At 34.7% G+C, this 13,395-nt stretch overlaps 1 protein-coding gene across 1 annotated transcript in view; it reads right to left on the bottom strand.

Moving 5' to 3' along the window:
• The window catches only part of SATL1 (spermidine/spermine N1-acetyl transferase-like 1), a 175,487-nt gene that overhangs the window by 89,372 nt on the left and 72,720 nt on the right, over window positions 1–13,395 (bottom strand). The gene's annotated exons all lie outside the window — the stretch shown is intronic.

Raw genomic sequence — 13,395 nt, 5'->3', positions numbered from 1 at the left:
TAACATTGGAGTGGGGAAGTTGTTTCTAATTATGATGCATAACACAGCAGCCATAAAAATGACTAATAAAATTTTACTACATTAAAAACAAAATAAAACACTTCTTCATTCTCAAATCACCATAAGCAAAGACATATGACAAAACCAGGAAAAAACATTTGCAACTCATATTGTACCAATCAGGGTACCAGGAAGAAAGAGATGGCACATGAAGTCAGGTTAATTCAAGGAGAATTTAATAAAGGGACTATTTAGAAAGGTATGGACAGGGTAGATAAGGGGACCACAAGAATAATATAATACCCCAGAGATAGTAATATTAGGCCTATTACCACCACTAGGCTTAAAATAATGAGGAGAGGGAATGGTTACTGGAACCTGGGAGGAAAGAATTATGTGGAGAAGACCACCTTAGAGTCAAGGGATGCAGTCATCTCAAGGCAACCCTGCAAAGAAGGAGCTGGAGGAATAAACACTTCAATCTCACTCTCCTTTCTCCCTCTTATCTCCTGATGGGACTCCCCATTGATCAAATTCAATTGGAAGTCAGAGGCCAAGAAAGCCCATTAATAATGGTATGGGTCATCATTACCATTCCGGGGGTAGAAAGCAGGAAGACAAAGATAGAAAGTAGGCCTAAGGGGCAAACAGAAGATCCCTACCATAAATATTACAAAGGGCCAATTTTCCTTAATATGAAAACAGCTCTTCAAAATTGTGAAGTAAAGGATCAACTCAATAAAAAATGGGCAAATTAGATGAACGAACAGTTCATCGAAAATGAAATGCAAATGACTCTTAAACATATAAAAATATTTTTAAATTCCTTCATAATAAGAGAAATGTGATTATAATTACATTGAAGTACCATTTTTCGCCTATCATTTTGGTAAAGATACAAAATCTTGATAATATGTTCTATTGGCAATGCTGTGAGGAAAATGGCTGGTGGGAAAGCAATTTGGCAATTACAAATGCATGTATCATTTTACCCAGTAGTATTACTTCTGGAAGTCTATCCTACAGGTTATATTTCCACAGGTGCAAACCAACATATTTACAAGACTTTTATTGAAGCATTGATTCCAATAGAAAAGAATTGGAAACAACACAAATGTCTATCGAGAGGGCCTGATTAAATAATCTATTGTACATCCATACAACAGAATGCTATGGAACTTTGCAAAAGAAAAAGAAAGTTCTCTCTCTATTGATACGAAAAGCTCTCTAAGGCATGTTCAGCAGAAAAAACAAGGTGCAAAGAAGTATGTATAGTATGCTTCCTTTTGTGTAAGAAAAGGGAGGAAGTTAGAATATATATACACATATTTGTTTATATTTACATAAAGAAACTCTACACAAGCAACTATAAAAGTGATTACTGTTGGCGGGTTAGGAGTTGGGAACTGAGTGGTTGGGGGACAGAAGTGAAAAAAAACTTTCACTGTTTAAATTGTTACTCATTCAGAAAATTTTCAAAGAGTATTTTGCTTTTTATAATGGAATAAATAAAACCATGTTTTAAAAAACAATCTGGCAGACACCACCATAACGATGTGATCAAGGTTAATGTTAGTAGTAATAAGACATATCAACATCATATACCCACTGATATGATGCACTAAGAGGAGCACATTACTTCTGTGGTTTTCTTGCAAAAAATGAATAGCCTTGATATAATCATGAGCAACCATTAGACAAACTCATTTAAAGGGCATTCTACAAAATAACTGGACAGTATTCTTTCTTCAAAAGTGCCAAAGTCATGAAAAACAAAGAAAGACTGTTGACAAACAGATTGGAAGAGACTAAGGAGAGATGAGGAAATGTGTTGTGGGATTCTGGAATGGATCCCAGACCAGGAAAAGTATATTAGTGAGAAAACTGTTGAAATTCACATAAGGTCTGTAGTTTAGTTAATAATATTGTGGCATTGCTATTTTCCTGGTTTTGATAATGTACTATGATTACATAAGATGGTAACACTAAGGCGAGCTGAGTCAAGGTAATACCAAAACTGTACTGTTTTTGTGACATTTCTGTAAGTCAAATTATTTCAAAGTTAAAAAGTTATTTGAAAACAAGTATTTGTTGCAAACTTCTTAGGTTCCCAGTCCTTTGTTGGGACGTGGGGGAAGACAGACTAGCATCATTATCCTTGATATCCAAGAATATGCTAAAAATCTGTGAGAAAATAGACAAGTCCAGGTCAGGTTCCTTTGTTATACACTTTTGTAGAAAGGTATTTCTCCCTTTGTTACATCTCATTGTGCAACTATATACTCATTTGGGTAGTAATTTTTAAATTCCTTCTTTCCCTCCACACTCTAAGTTTAACAGAAGTAGGAAAAGTGTTCTGTACATATTGTACATGATTGGTGTATTAAAGTATGGATAGGGCATTTATGTGGAAGAGGGATCATATTCAATTTGCATAGTTCCAAAAGGCAGAACCAGAACTAAAGGTGGATATTACAGGAAGGCAAATTTTAGCTCAATGTAATACACTTAGTTTCTAACAATTGGAACAATCAATAATCAGATTGTTCCAGTGAGGCAGAGCACACCTCAAAAACACCCCCTCAAAACTGGAAGTATTATAGAAAATGGTAACATGAAATAGAAGGGATATCTTCAGGTGGGAGAATAGAATAGATGTCAGCTAAGATTCTGTGATAGTCAGCTCTAAGAGTCTATATCCTTTCCAGCATATCATATTTTAAATTTGCTTTGGCTTCCTTCTCATTTAAAGAATCAAAAGAACTCTTGTTTTGTTTTGTTTTGTTTTTGCCATCCTTCAACTCTGTGTTCTCAGTATGTTAAATGCCAAGGTTATTCTTTGAATCCCATTTTCTAATAAATAACTTTTAGCTAATTGAAGCTTATCTGCTGGGCTCTACTCGCTCACCTAGCCTTGGGAAATCTCTATGCAGATATCCTTGTCAACTCAGCAGTTCATTTCCAAGAAGACCAGCATCAAATATTAGCCTGGAAGAAATTTTAGAAACCATCTATTTAATGACAGACTCTCTCTAGCCCCATGGCGACCTAAATTTTAAAGATCCTTCCTTTGGTGTGGAAAGTTATCAATGGGTTTTTTTTGTTTGTTTTTTTTTGTTTTTGTTTTTTTTAGAGACATGGTCTCATTATGTTACCCAAACTGTTCTCGAACTTCTGGGATCAAGCAATCCTCCTGCCTCAGCCTCCCCAAGATCTGGACAACAGGCACATAACACCACACCTGCCTCGTGTCAAAGGTTTTTGAAAGTCTAAACAAATGAGTTATAACCATTTCAACACACTCAGAATGCTCAAAAAAAAAAACCCTACTTGATTTAGTCAGTCATAAGTTTTCTTTACAGAAATCATGATTGCTTTTACCTTGTAAGTTATGTTTTCCTTAAGGATTTGATGATATTTGTTAATCTACCACCTGAATCATCGTGAAAGAATAAGAATTACTGGTTTATAGTCCTCAGGACTCCATTCTTGCAGACTGGAGTTAGCATAGTGGTCATTTATAACAAAATGTAATACTTCTTGTTTATCTGTTCTACAATTTAAACTTTGAGTTCCTTCAAACTTTTCAGGAGATGCTTTCCAGCCCTTATAATTATCCTATACCTATTACATTGATTGAATCTTGACCAATGATTTCAAATAGAACTTTCTGCAATAATGGAAAATGTTCTATAAATCTGTGCTGTCCAGTCTGTTATCCACTAGGCACATGTGGCTATTGTGGAATCGCAATGTGGCTAGTATGACTAAGACACAGATTTTTAGAATTTTAATTTTATATTAATTTAAATTTATATGTAAATATCATATGTGGATAGTGGCTACTGTATTGGACAGAAGAGATATAGACTATTCTACACATTTAAAATTGCTTGCACAATTCACAATTGCAAAGATGTGGAAACAACCCAAGTGCCCATCAATACATGAGTGGATTAATAAAATGTGGTATATGTATACTCTGGAGTACTATTCAGCTACAAGAAACAATGGTGATCCAGCACCTCTTGTATTACCCTGGATAGAGCTGGAACCCATTCTACTAAGTGAAGTATCCCAAGAATGGAAAAACAAGCACCTCATGTACTCACCATCAAATTGGTTTCACTGATCAACACCTAAGTGCACATATAGTAATAACATTCATCGGGCGTCAGGCAGATGGGAGAGGGGATGAAGGGATGGGCATATACATACACAATGAGTGCGATGAGCACCATCTAGGGGATGGACACGCTTGAAGCTCTGACTCAGGGTGTGAGGCAAGGGCAATATACACAACCTAAGCATTTGTACCCCCATAATATGCTGAAATTAAAAAAATCATTTGCTCAATACCTCTGACCTAATTGACTAAACACTTTGAGACAAGTGTTATTCTTAATATTTCCCTCAGTAAAAAATCAACGAAAATAATTCACGTAGCCTGTTTTATAATCTTTTTTTTTTTTTACTTCTAAGAGTAGTTTTTATGTCTGTTTCCTCATTTCTCTCTTTGGATTATAGCATAAAAAGATCCAAGTTTGGAAGCATGTGATCAGAGTCTAAGAAATGGTTCAGTGACCTTGATTCTTTCACTTATTGAATGTATTAAATCTGAATCTGTTGAGTCATGGTCATTGAGTAGTTTCAGTGGTTTTGTTCCCCAATCAACCATCCATTTAATATTCATTAGCTTTTACTGTGACCTAGGTATTCTGGGATGTAATATAAATAAAGTAATGGAATGGAGAAGAACTACCATTTATTGAGCATCTACCATCTACCAGGCATTTTCCTAGGCATAGGATATCTATATCATAAGATTTCTATTTCATGACTTCCCTGCCTAGTCTTATTACTGCTATTTTTAAAAGCAAGGGAATCAAGGGTAAGATAGGTTAAGTGACTCATATAGGGCCATGGGACTAAAAAACAGAGCCAGAATTCAAAATCATGTCTTTGAACTCTAAGTTCAATCTTCTTTCCACTAAACCACTGCTGCCTCCTGAGTAATTTAAAAAGACAAAATAATACCTAAAATAGTTCGAACACTCATGTACCAGGACACATGCTAAATGTTACGCTTTATACACATTACCATTTAATCCTCACAACAACCCTATGAATTTTACAGACAACAAACTATAAAACAGAGGTTAAATAACTTTAAGTTAGCAGGGTCAAATGCTTTAGGGAGGTCAAGAAGGATTTAATGAGTCAGCTCTTCTACCATCCTCATTTTTCTTTAAGCATAATAGCTGCCTGTCTTGAGGGCCTCTTTATATTTCAATTTCAAAATATATCTTAAGTGTCCATCATGTACAAAGCACTATACCAGGCTGAGAGAGAGTGGGCAGATTGCAAAGATACATAAAACCATGTTCTTGTCTTCAAAAGTCTTTTTCTCTTCCGTTCTCTTCAGTGTCTCCTCCCTCCCCTATTCAAGTTCTATATACAGTCACACAACAGGAATATATTCTGAGAAATGCATCAGTAGGCAACTTTGTAGTTGTGTGAACATCATAGAGTATACCTACGCAACCTCAATGGTATAGCCTACTACACACGCAGGCTATATGGGATAGCCTATTGCTCCTAGGCTATCCCATATATTACAGTACCGAATACTGTAAGGCAGCGGTCCCCAACTTTTTGGCACCAGGGACCAGTTTCATGGAAGGCAATTTTTCCACAGACCAGGGTGGTGGCGGTTTCAGGATGATTCAAGTGCATTTCAGTTATTGTACACTTTATTTCTATTATTATTACAGTATCACTTCCCACTCACTGATAGGGTTTCGATATGATTCTGCAAGCAATTGATTTATTATCGTTACCGTGCAGTCCAACCTTTCCGCTAATGATAATCTGTATTTGCAGCTGCTCCCCAGTGAGTGCTAGCATCACTGCCGATCTTGCAGGAGGTGGAGCTCAGCAGGTGATGCAAGCGATGGGGAGCAGCTGTAAATACAGATGAAGCTTTGCTTGCTCCCTTGCCACTCAGCTCCTGCTGTGCAGTCCGATTCCAAACAGGCCACAGACCACCAGTCCAGGGCCCTGGGGTTGGGGACCACAGCTGTAGGCAATTAGAACACAATGGCAAATATTTGTGTGTCTAAACATATCTAAACATAGAAAAGGTACGGAAAACATACAATGTTATAATCTTACGGCACCACTATTATATATGTTGTCTGATGTTAATGACAACATAGTTATGTGGTACACGACTATAATTTATCAAAGGATATTCAATCTGAAAGTCAAGTTAGTGATATATAATTTTCACTTATTGCAAATTTGGTTCCTGACACAAGTTGTATTCTAATTATATTGGGGTAGGCAGGGCAAGGGTAGAAGGTTGCTTAAGGTTATTAATACTGGACTCAAAATTATCAGGGAAGGAAGAGGCTGCTTCTTGTTTATAAGTCCCTGGTCCAATTTTTTCCATATTGTTTCATCACTTCGATTTTCTGCCTTGTCCCATGCATTTCAATGTTCTGCTTTCATATTTTGAAATTTTTATAGTATTCAAAAATGTAATTGTAAACATTTTCAGGAAGCCTATAGTGAATTTTTCTATTCTCTTTAATTTCTCTTCTTTGCTCTAGGAGACATTAAGTACAATCTAAGTGGAAAGATTAGAACTGGTGCTGTCCAAGATCATAAAAAATCATTTGACAAGAGAAGAAAAAAATGTCATTTGAAAAAATAGCTCAACTTGAAAAATAATTGAAAAATAGCTGAGTGTAATACGTATGTATGTGTATGTGTATATATACATACTCACACACACATACATATATATATTCATTCCCCTCCAAAAAAGAAATATTGAGAAAATTCACTTAAGTGAATGCCCAGGAAAATATTGCTTTTCTCCGTTTCTTTTTTGGTAGTCCTTTACTGCTTCAGTCTAAGGAGGAACCAAAGGATAATCTAAAGTCAAGAGTGATCAAAGATGCCTACTCTGAGAGACGAGACAGTTCCCAGATTAACCTAGTATTTCAGTTTTACTTTGAAGGGAGCTGGAGGATTCAGTATAGATCAAGATCTCTGGGAACATTCCAGACTGCTCCAGAGTAAACTCAAATACAACTTGCTGTGGAGGGTGGCGGGGAGGAGTCAGATTTTTTTGAGTCTTAGTCACCAATCCCTCTCCTTTAACTCTGAAAGCAAAACCTGAATAATCTGCAAAATCAAACTCTTAAAACATTTCAAAGGTACTGACTTCTCAGAAAGAGCACAGAGCCATGAGTTAGGCTATGTGACCAACCACAGTCAAATCACAACTTTTTATATTGGTTTCATAATTGTAAAAAAGAAGAGAAGATGATGAGCCATCTCTGTTCTCAACAAGCCTGTTTTAAATATTCAATGAGATAATAAAGGCAAAAAGCTTCAAATATCAAAAGTTGTTATACAAACTAGTATGTTATTACAGGAAAAGAAGCAAAATTGTTCTTTTTAGCATTAAGCACTAATAATATATTCACTTTTATGAATTTTTGTACATTTAAAATATACCTCTTAAAGCAAGACTTTTTTAAAGTTCTAAACCTTTTAAATTCTTTTGTAAGCCTCTAACCCCTACTCTATACTTGTAAAAAACATTAGCACAGAATTTGAATAGTTTCTAGTTTGTTCATCTAAAAAATACTATGATTCCGTAAAAGTTCTCTGGTACATTTTTAACATGTTCTACTATTTATTATTTCATTTGAAATAAATTTTTAGCTTTCTTGCATGTAAAAAATGCTGTATATAAAAGGATATTTGACCATAGCTTATACATGAAAATGCAAAGAATATGTTTTAGCCAGGTGTGAATATGGTATCCTGCTTTTAACTGCTAAAGTGTCAAGCTAGTGTGGGTTTAAAGATCCTTTTAAATGTTTATGAATGAGGTGAGGTGTGGGGAAGTGCAGGGGACTTAAAGAAGTTGGGAAGAGGTAAATTGTGTGTGTGTGTGTGTGTGTGTTTTATGGTAAGAAGTAAAAATAGTTAAAGCTATGAAAGAAAATCTCTAAATGAAAATAATTGTAGGGCCGGGTGCGTGGCTCACGCCTGTAATCCTAGCACTTTGGGAGGCCAAGGCGGGCGGATTGTTTGAGCTCAGGAGTTCGAGACCAGCCTGAGCAAGAGCGAGACCCCGCCTCTACTAAAATTAGAAAGAAATTAATCGGCCAACTAAAAATATAGAGAAAAAAAAAAATTAGCCGAGCATGGTGGCGCATGCCTGTAGTCCCAGCTACTCGGGAGGCTGAGGCAGAAGGATCACTTGAGCCCAGGAGTTTGTGAGGTTGCTGTGAGCTAGGCTGACGCCACGGCACTCACTCTAGCCCGGACAAAAAGAGTGAGACTCTGTCTCAAAAAAAAAACAACAACAAAAAAAGAAAAAAAAAAGAAAATAATTGTTAAATAATTAGCTATGACCTTTTTATGTAGAGATAGGTTTCTCAAGAATGTTTGCACATGCAAAACAGCACATTTCAAAAGAGAGATATTATAAAATATTTGGAGGAAATATGTTCATTACTTTTCTACTTGGATTGCAAATTTCTTAACAACCAGGATTCATTCAACTTGATATTCCTTCATGCTTGTATCAGTGCTATATACCTTGCAGATGCTCAATTATTATTATTTAATGATGATAAAGAGCAGAGATATCTAGTAAATAGTGCTCCTTTTCACTTTTCACTTCTAGCTCTTGTACTGTATTAAAAGCAAAACATCATCTACATCAATATGTGTCTTCCAAATTAGCCACAATATTCTTGGGCTTTGTATTTCAGTGTATAGAGTGAATTTTTGATCACACAATTAATTAGCTCACCCATGCAGCAATATAATTTAGCCATTGGCATGATCAAAATATAACAAATTATTTCATGTTCCAGTCTTTTAGTCATATATGCCAAACACAGAAACTGTGAAGTTCCATTTCTTTTAGTTTTGCTGGAATGTTCTCTTTGAAACTTTCTGTGTCTGGTACTATGAGCATGACTTCCTAGAAAACTTGTTGCAAAGGAGATTTCTTTTGGAAGCGGACAACATTTTGAAGTGGCAATATCACTGTATTGGAAAGTCTTCATCTAGGTTCCAGCATTGAAACATGGTGAATTCTGAATTTGTATAGAACAATTTTGGGCTTCCCCATAGTTTAAGGCTTAAATGTAATCACATAAGATCTCCTAACAGCTGTATGGCACCGAAAAAGGGAGCCACTTTCTCCTCTCAGATAAAAGTTCTCTGTGAAATCGATGCTAATATCCACTTGAGTCATATATGAGGTTTTCAGAATCAGGTACAGTAAGACATCTATAATACAAGACTATGAATGCTACTTGGCAGGATTTGATATTCAATTGGTATATATTTCTCTAATATGGATATTGCACAGTTGGAACCAGATAACTGCTATCTATACAGCATGGTCAGAATAGCTAATGGGAGCATTCAATAAGTAAATGCACAAAGAAATCTCTTGTCTCTTCTTTAATCATTTCCTTGCTGATGAGTTCTGATTTATTCCCATACCAATCTATTACTAAATTGAAAAATATGATTGCCAAGCTCCTTTTCAGAAATGTAAAATCTTAAAAATTTGAGCATTAATTTATTCATGCTCTTTTATTGAATTACAAATAAATATAATATTCAGTCTCAGCCTTTATTATTAACTTTATTATAGTTGTTGCAGTTGGGTATTTAGTAAAAATAATTTAAAATGTATTTATTCAGAAATTATTGTCATAGCACAGCTACATTTGACCAATAGTGCCTATATTTTTTTTAATAAGCTAAGGACAAAATAGTCAAGGCTGTAAGAAATAAGAGAAAATTAGAAATAACAGAAATAATAATTAGTATTTCAAAAATGTTTTGTCTCACTAGGAAAATTCTATTCTAATAAACAATATCCTATCCAATATAATTTGTCCTATTTGAATAAGTTAGAGTAATTATCTGACATAAAATAAAATAGCAATAGTAACAATAGTAATAATAAAAGCTCATGATTATCCACAGATGGTTAATCCACACACTTTGGCATCTAACCCAGCTGGATAAAGGTTATGGTCCTATTTTTCAAGGAATTCAATCTAGCTTTTATTATTCCACTAATAGGCAAAATAACTGTTAGGATTAATTGTTGGCAAATGTCCTATCAAAGAATTATCAACATGAGTGGCAGAATACCTTATATAATATACATTAAAACACATACTAGATATTAGGACAACTATTCTGCTATTTAATAAAATTAATAAAGAAACAGAGCTTATATATTTAGCAGTTTTACTTGTGTTATCACCAGACCCTGTCATTTATTCACAAGATAAGCAAGTTCACAATTCCATTATAAAATAATGAGGCCAATTATCATAAGCTAAACAAAAAAATCAGCCTCATTATGTTATTATTGCAGTCCTATTGTGACTATGGTAAAAAAGTGGCAAGTAGTGTTAACTATGGCCAATACTGTTAGTACAATGTCAATTATATAGGCAATTGAATAATTTCATGTACCCTAGAAGGCAGTACTTCTACATACATGGCATTTCAATCAACCAATGCAACATTTCTTTTCTTAGTTTTATTTTATTTCAAATTGACACACAATAATTGTACATATTTATGGGGTACAATGTGATGTTTCTATTCATGTATATATTGTATAAAGATGAGATCAGGGTACTTAGCTTATCCATCACCTTAAACAATTATCATTTATTTGTGATGAGAACATTCAAATTCCTCTCTTATAATTATAGGTGACCCTTGAACAATGCAAGGGTTAGGGGTGTCAACCCCCTCGGCAGTTGAAAATCCGTGTATAACTTTTGACTCCTCAAAAACTTAACTACTAGTAGCCTACTGTTGACTGGAAGCCTTACTGATAACATAAACAATAGATTAACTAATAATGTGTGCATTAAAGAAACCTAGAGTGAGAGTAGCTTTTTCTAATGCTTTTTTTTAGGGAGCTAAATGCATAGAATATACTTATAAATTTCACGTAATTTATTTTTATTTTAGAATATTAAGGGGGGTACAAATGTTTTTGGTTACCTGTACCACTTTTGTAATGCTTGTGGCACAGCTATAAGTGTGCCCATCACCCAAATAGTGTCCATTGTGCCCGTTAGAAAGGTTTTTGCCCATCCCCTCCCTCAACCCTCCTGCCTGCTTGATTTCCACTGGGTTTTACTTCCCTCTGTGCACGTGTGCTCATCGGTTAGTTCTCATTTAATAGCGAGTACATGTGGTGTTTGTTTTAACATTCTTGAGACACTTCAGTTAGGATAATGGTCTCCAGTTCCATACAAATTGTTGCAAAAGGCATTAATTCATCCTTTTTATGGCTGAGTAGTACTCCATGGTATACATATACATTTTGTTAATCCACTTATGAATTGATGGGCACTTAGGTTTATTCCACATCCTTGCAATTGTGAATTGTGCTGCAATAAACATTCGAGTGCAGGTGTCTTTTTGATAAAGTGATTTCTTTTCCTTTGGGTAGATACCCAGTAGTGGGATTGCTCTATTGAATGGTAGGTCTACTTTTAGTTCTCTGGGAATCTCCATACTGTTTTCCATAGAGGTACTAATTTGCAGTCCCACCAAGAGTGTATAAGCATTACTTTCTCTCTGCATTCATGCCAGCATCTATTGTTTTGGACTTTTTATTAAAAGCCATTTTAACAGGGGTAAGGTGGTATCTATTTGTGGTTTTAATTTGCATTTCTCTGATGATTAGTGATGTTGACCATTTTTTTCATATGTTTATTGGTCATTTGTCTATCTTCTTTTGAAAAATTTCTGTTCATGTCTTTTGTCCACTTTATAATAGGGTTGTTTGTTTTGTCCGTATTGATTTGTTTGAGTTCTTTGTAGATTCTGGCTATTAGCCCTATAACTTGTGAATATTTTCTCCCATTCTGTAGGTTGTCTATTTGCTGTGCAGAAGCTTTTTAATTTAAGTCACATTTATTTATTTATTTATTTATTTTGTTGAGGAATTGCCATTGGAAACTTAGTCATAAATTCTTTGTCTAGGCTGATATCTAGATGTTTTCTTACATTTTCTTCTAGAATTCTTATGTTTTCATGCCTTATATTTCAGTATTTTATTCATCTTGAATTAACTTTTGTGAGTGGTGAGAGATATGGATCTTGTTTCATTTTTCTGCATGCGGCTATCCAATTTTCCCAGCACCATTTATCAAATAGGGCTTCTTTTCCCCAATGTATATTATTGTCTGCTTCGTCAAAAATCAGTTGACTGTATATGGATGGTTTCATAACTGGGTTCTCTGTTCTTTTCCATTTGTCTATGTCTCTATTTTTGTGCCAGTACCATGCTGTTTTGCTTATATAGCCTATAGTTTAAAGTCTGGTAACGTGATGCCTCCAGATTAATTCTTTTGCTTAAGATTGGTTTGGCTACTTGGGCTCTTTTCTGGTTCCAAATGAAGCATGGAATTATTTTTTCTAGATCTGTGAAATATGACATTGCTGTTTTGATGGGGATTGCATTGAATTTATAAATCAATTTGGGTAGTATGTATATTTTAACAATGTTGATTCTACTGATCCATGAGCATGATATATACCTCTTAATGATCATAGAATTTCAGACTGTCCAAACTCAACAAAAAATATTTGTGAAAAAATTAACATACAACTTGAAATTGTAAAGATTGTGATAAAAATTTTCCTCTTAATGAATTATGGGGCTGCACATGTAGTAATTAGTAAACTTATACAATATATTACATGATGGTGAGCTTTCTTCTTGGAAAAGTGAAACATTATAATAAATAATTAGAATGCTAAAAATTTCTCAAAAAAATTCTCACTCAATATGCCTTAGTGTAAATTTCTGCTAGACACTATATCTCTATCAGGAACCTTATATAAAATGTAGATGAACCTACTGATTTTGTTCCAATGGAGTATAAAATATGCTAGATTATGTGACTCAAGGCTGAACGTCATACTGTCAGAAATAATTCATCCCAAAAAGGATTAAGAATAGCCAACAGACCAGACGATGCTAAACAAACAATCAAAAAGCTATTTAAAAGCAAGGTATTTTTTTAAAAAGCTTAGAACAGGGAAACGAAATTAAAGTAGAATATATGGAATTTCTACTAGCTATGCCAGAATAATTTGGGAGGGCAGGTCAACGCTGATCACCCGGTAGGGGTTTCAGTGACATGAAATCATGACTGGTCCCTCTATTTTCTAAGCTTATAAATGTTGTCATTATTATTATCACAACCACTTAACACTGAATTTAGTCCTCTGTGTCAGGCACAAAAAGGTCCTATCTGGTATACCACATGGTATATTTGTGGCAAGTGGACTGCTCTTCCA

This window comes from Propithecus coquereli, unplaced genomic scaffold (assembly GCF_000956105.1).
Source record: "Propithecus coquereli isolate 6110/MARCELLA unplaced genomic scaffold, Pcoq_1.0 Scaffold257, whole genome shotgun sequence".
NCBI lineage: Eukaryota > Metazoa > Chordata > Mammalia > Primates > Indriidae > Propithecus > Propithecus coquereli.
This window is presented reverse-complemented; position numbering and strand designations above follow the sequence as displayed.